The following is a 6,301-nucleotide window of genomic DNA, read 5'->3' as shown; positions in this document are numbered from 1 at the left end:
CCTCTGTATGGGGGATAGGGACCGGGAGGCCAGATTCTGGACTGTGCCTCTCAAAGGGTACAGCCTTGGAGCAAGGGTGGCTTTGTGTCGCCTTTGTGCCTCCTGGATTCTAGGCTGCTTTAGGGGCTGGATAGGCTCTGGCATAAATTAAAACAGCCCTGTGGCTGCTCTATATCTTAGGGCAGCCTCATCCAAGGCTGCCTTTGGGCTGCTCCACAGCTCAGAGTGTTCAGGCCGCTCTTCCTCCTGCCTCTGGCTGAGACTGCCCGAAAATTATGGGGAACTAGGGAGATGATATAGAGCTTGTGCTACTCCTGTATTGGGGGAATTCTTTTTACTCTCTTATTGCCACTAAAGCATCATAAAGTTGCTGCGGGGGGGAGGGGAGGGGACTAAATTCTGGCCCAGGGCTTGTACTATATAAAATCCTCTATAATGGAGACTTAATTTCAGCAGCCTCTAGAACTACACAACCAAGGTGCAGATATAGGTCTGTGTATATTCACAGACCTATGTACACTGGAACTAAAGCTAGCATAGCTTGGTAGGGCAGGAACATTCCAATATAATACGGTGGAGCTGGCATAAGAGTTCCTACACCACCCCCGCTACTGCTGGTCAGTTCTGAAGTCTAAGTTGGGGAAATGGGTAGGGGGGAGGCTTCCCTGTGCCCCAGCACTTTACTAACCCCTTTTACAACTCTTGGCAGTTAACACAAGTTAGAGCAGCCTTCAGGCGGCACTAGTTTACTCCAGGGGACTGGCACTTAGGGATTAAAGGTAGCTTTAAAAAGATGCCTTTGTGCTCCCTCCTTGTGAGTCGTGCTGCGCTCCCTGCCATGGGCCACAATGTACGGAAAGCATAATACACCTGTAACAAAGAGAGATGACTGGAGCAATCTGATTGGTTTAACTTTCTCTTAATTATTTCTATTTAATTGTTAAATTTTCTTATGCAGCCCTGTACATAAAAATTAAGGGCTAGATTCTGCAGCTCTTACACACCTTGCAAATAGTCCCATGGATGTCAACATGAGACCTCAACAAGGGGCAGTAGCAGAATCTGGCCCTATGTTACTGCAGTGTGAAAATGAAAAATGGTAGCTGTCAAAACCGAAGGTATTTCGGGAAGGTCAATGCCCAGCTGGGACAAATATCCCCAGCAGATCATTAATCTTTGGAAGAGACCCTGTGTCATCTTTATTAGTACTACTATATAGCAAACACACTCTACATTTAGTGGTAGTTAAAGTGGTGGCAGGACACATTCCATCCACCCAAAACTTTTTTAAAAATATGGAAATAAGTAAAGGGGAAAGACTTGTGCATGCCTTTCCACACGTCCATATTGTCTATAGTGCTGTTGATAACCTACTCCAATACTCCACAAGACTTATTTCCATCAACAGATACCAACAAGTGATATGTACCCCAACTTCAAACTTGCACTCTAACACAAAACCTTAATAGTGACCTCATAACGTTTTTATATCAGCAGATCAGCACACTTACACATTTAGAAAGTTGTTTTACCAGAACACAGCTCAGGTCACTGGTTATTCATGGGCCAGTTATTTATATGCAGAAAGCCAAGGGCTTCTCTAAATTACATACATGCAACTGCACTAGCGTCCTGCTGTTGCCTGAGTTTAACAAGCCTAGAATTTAACTTGATGGGCAAATTCATATCTGATGTACCGAGTGTGTTTCTCCATTGACTTCCATGTGGTTGCACTCTCTCCCCCCGCCCCCGATTTGAATTTGGTCCACTGAGTACATTTGGCCTTTTGGTGGCAGTAAATTTTCTCAGCTGTATTTTTCCCCCCCTCAAAGAAAAATAAGTTTGTTCCTAAAGGTAAGTTTTGTTGGTATGAAATTTCTCATCTTATACCCAAGAGCTCTTTACTGTTGAATAAATTAAAGATCCAGCATCCCGCCAACAAATTTTCCAATAGAAGCAGATTATCCAACCTTGAAAGAGGACTAGCTATTTAATAAGAGAGACAGATTCTCACCTGGCTAACTTTAAAAACAGGTCTGAGGAGGGTAATTTGGGCCAGGTTAGGTAGAGGGAATCCCTTCTTTAGTTTAGCTTAAAAAAAGCAAATATAAACACATATGTACATAATGCACTTCTATTGCATCTTTTATCTGAGAAACTCAAGCATTACTCATTCAATCACCACAACTGGAAGGTAGGAAAAAGCCTGTGGAAAAACCAGCATATGATCGCGTAATTAAAGACTGTGTCACAGTGCATATGCAGGAGGGGGCTGAATTAAGGTTGCACAGGCACTTCCATTCTAGCATTTCCTAATTTTTCAGTGATTGACTTTGTAACCTTAATGTTCTTTTAAGTAACTATCTAATTATTTAAAAAAAAACAATTTGAAAAAAGAGAAATTCTATCATGTGGAAACATGATAGGTTCCAATGTGGGTCAGCAGCAGGGTTCAGAGCTTTAGGTCCACAGCACAGTCCCCTAACACTTGAGCTGTAAGAACAGTGGTTCTCAAACTTTTGTACTGGTGACGCCTTTCACACAGCAAGCCTCTGAGTGCACCCCCCCCATTATAAATTAAAAACACTTATGCTGGAGGTGAAGCGGGGTTTGGGGTGGAGGCTGACAGCTCACAACCCCCCATTTAGTAACCTCGTGACCTCCCTGAGGGGTCACAACCCCTAGTTTGAGAACCCCTGTATTAGAGTAAAGGAAGGATTTAGACTGTTACTCTCTCAGGACCAGGCACTAGAGAGGGAGGAGCTACAATTTGCCAGTGGTTGCACAGCTATCTGCTGATAATCGAGGAAAGGCAGAGATCAGGAGTTCTGGGTAGAATTCCAGGTGCTTAAGGGAAGTGAGTGTAGTGGTTACACCCTTCTGCCTCTGTCCACCTGTCAAACCTCTCTCCCCCACTGCTCCTGGCTGCCCTACCCCAGCTCCTGTCCCAGACCCCCTCTGCTCCTCTCCTGCCCCTGCACTTTCTTGTTCCTACCCTACTCTCCCTCTCATCTATCCATATTCCCTCCTCCTCCCTTCCCATCTTCCCCTCATCCACCCACCCAATCCTGGCTCCTACACCCTTCTGTCTCTGATCTTATCTGCCATCTCTGTTCCTATTCACTCCTTCGATCCCATCAGTCAGGCCTCCTTCCCCTCCCTTTTCGACCCTAACCTCCAGCCCCTGCATACCCTTCTCCCTTAGTCATGCACCCACACTTCTGCATTCCCTTCAGGATGTTCCTCCTCCTCCTCCACACTGTCTAGATGTCAGCAGTGGGAGCACAGAAGAGAGCTGATGTGAAATGGTGATCTAGCAATGTAAAGCCCCATATCACATTACCAATCCCTGGAGCCATGCAGTCCCTGGAGCATTTAGTTAGAGATAAAGGCCACTATAGGAACTGGCCACTACTCTTACCATTGGCTGCTAGGATTGCTTCATTCTGTAAAACATGAGACAGAAAATTCTCCAGAAGTGAGACCTGCTGTGGGGGAGAAAATGAATTTAGTGACCGCTTCCTGATATCCATGAAACTCCTCCATGCTCAGGCCTGGGGTGGAGTTTTTAGAATTGGAGTCTTGTTCAACTGATCAGACCATATGTGGCCAGAGAAAACGGCAAGATACAAAGATTTTGAGACAAGATACAAAGCCCTAGGATAATGATCTATTTTCACACAGTTACAATAGTTGAATTCAAAATGATTTACTTAGGGTACGTCTACACTACAAGACTATTTCGATTCATCTTAATTCGAATTTCTGGAATCGACCTAATGAAGTCGAAGTTGTGTATCCACAATAAATACACTAATTCGACTGTGTGAGTCCACAGTAACGGGCGAAGCGTCGACTTTGGAAGCAGTGCACTGTGGGAAGCTATCCCACAGTTCCCGCACTCCCCGCCGCCCATTGAAATGCTGGGATTTCCCACCAATGCATGCTGGGGGGGGGAAATTGTGTGGAGGGTGGTTTTGGGTAACTGTCATCATTGAACCGTCAATCACGCCCAGCATCCCTCCCTGAAAGCGCCAGCTGGCAATCTGTTCGTGCACTTTTCTTCTCAGTGACAGCGCAGGCGCCACAGCACTGCGAGCATGGATCCCGCTGCAGTTGTGGCCGCTGTCAGCTCCTTGCAACTTATTGTCCACCTCTTCCGCAGTCAGCTGCTGAGAAATTTGGCTAATTTTCAATGGTGCTGCGAGCAGTGGTGGACCATGGGGGACGTTTTACCAACATCAACGTCGGGTGGCCAGGCAAAGTTCATGACGCGCGTGTTTTCAGGAACTCTGGTCTGCTTAGACGCCTGCAGGAAGGTAGTTTCTTCCCGGACCACAAAATAACGCTTGGGATGTGCAGATGCCCATACTGATCTTAGGGGACCCAGCCTACCCGCTAATGCCCTGGCTCGTCGCGCCCTATGCAGGCACCTTGCACAGCGACAAGGAAGTCTTCAAGTACCAGCGAGCAGCGTGAACTGTGACTGTTCAGTTTCTTCACAGAGAAGCTGAACCTGCCCCTGTTTCTTTACCAAGTTACTGTTGACTAGCCTCTGCAGTTACATACCCCGTCCACCCCGCTTCCCCAACTTCTAACACACATTTAAAAATTAAAGTACGTGCTCCACTGTAGCTTTACAACGGTGTCTTTATTGATGACTTTGCGTTAAAGGGTTGAAACTGGGACGCACACTGTGCTGGGTAGGGTGTGTGGTCATGTAAAGACCGCCTCTAAAGTCGAGGTTTGACATGCTCCCGCTCCCAGACCGGTCAGCAGTGCCGGACTGGTTGTTTCAACGGATCCTGCCATCCCTCCTTTTTTGGACTCTGTGTGCGGGGGCTATGTGGCCTTGTTGCGGGGGAGGACGGATACAGATTCCTCTGCTGCGTGGCTCTGCGGTCCATTACAGGGACCGTTGCATGACATCTGTAACCCCCCTCCCCCGCTACAAATGCACGTACCACCCCCAACGACAGAAAACCTGCAAACCACCTCCCATACCAGCTAACCACCTACTGACTGCACTGTGTGTGTGACATGTTGCTGATCCAGCCCCCATCTCTGTACCCTGCTAAAGGTGACTGTCCTATGCATTACACTACCCCCTCAACCACCCAACGACCCACCCAAGACATCTAACACAGCATTGTGTAAAAAACCATGATGGAAAAAGTAAGTAACAGAAAACTACTTTTAATAATCAACAACACAGTAAGGGAAGGACTTTTCAAAATGTAGTGACTGATAGCTTTTGGGTAATTTAACACTGTCCTGTGGTGCAGTGACAGTTTTCACGGCCCCTGGTGACCCTCCTTCTTGTTATTTTTGATGAGGGGGGGATTGGAGTTTGAGGCGGGGGTGGGCGGTTGCAGATACAGTGCAGGGGGGCTCTGTCTTCCTGCCTGCGGTCCTGCAGAACATCGACAAGGCGCCTGAGCGTGTCCGTTTGCTCCCTCATTAGTCCAAGCAGCGTTTGAGTCGCCTGCTGGTCCTCGTGACGCCACCTGTCCTCCCGTTCGCAGAGTGAGCGGTGCTGCTGAGTGAGGTTCTCCCTCCACTGGCTCTGCTGGTCCACCTCGGCTCTGGAGCAGCCCATAAGTTCAGCAAACATCTCGTCCCTTGTCTTTTTCTTACACCTTCTAGTTTGCGCCATCATCTGTGAGGGGCATGGTGGATCAGGTCGTGATACAGTTGCACCTGTGTGATGTCAAAAAGGTAGTGAATTTCTTACAATGATACATTTTTTAAACAAAGAAACATAGTCTACTCGGTGTCTGTGAACAAGAGTATGCACAGCACCTGTCTCATGCGCACTCACTAATGGAAAGTTCGAGTTCTCTGAATGCGCTTTCATTGCCTGGGGTATTGGGCTGCAGATCAGAGAACCTTTGCAGGAAAGAAGAATTCGTGTAGCAGCAAGGCATGGTAAGCCAAACACTTTTGGATGCATAGAAGTGAATGTACAGCTCTGTCCTCTTGATGCAGGCAATCCTGAAAGCATAAACTCGGCCCCTGTTGCACCCCCTCGCGGCTGTTCACTGGGAAAGATCCCTGTATGCTGCCACTCTGTAGACTGCAGCACGTGGCTGTTAAGTGAGGCTTCTTGTTATGCAAAGGAATAGTTAAGCGCTCCCATTACTAATAGTACCACAATTACTCTAATTTCATGCAGGAGTGTGCGAGAGAGATCACCCTGAGGAGAGTCTCACAGGCAGAGAGAGTGCGCATGCTGGAAGAAAGCCACCACAACCCAGGGGCCTACTCTGCCATGCTCGTGAGGGCAATGGTCCCGGAGTTC

Source organism: Mauremys mutica, chromosome 1 (assembly GCF_020497125.1).
Source record: "Mauremys mutica isolate MM-2020 ecotype Southern chromosome 1, ASM2049712v1, whole genome shotgun sequence".
Taxonomy (NCBI): domain Eukaryota; kingdom Metazoa; phylum Chordata; order Testudines; family Geoemydidae; genus Mauremys; species Mauremys mutica.
Note: the sequence above shows the minus strand (reverse complement) of the source record.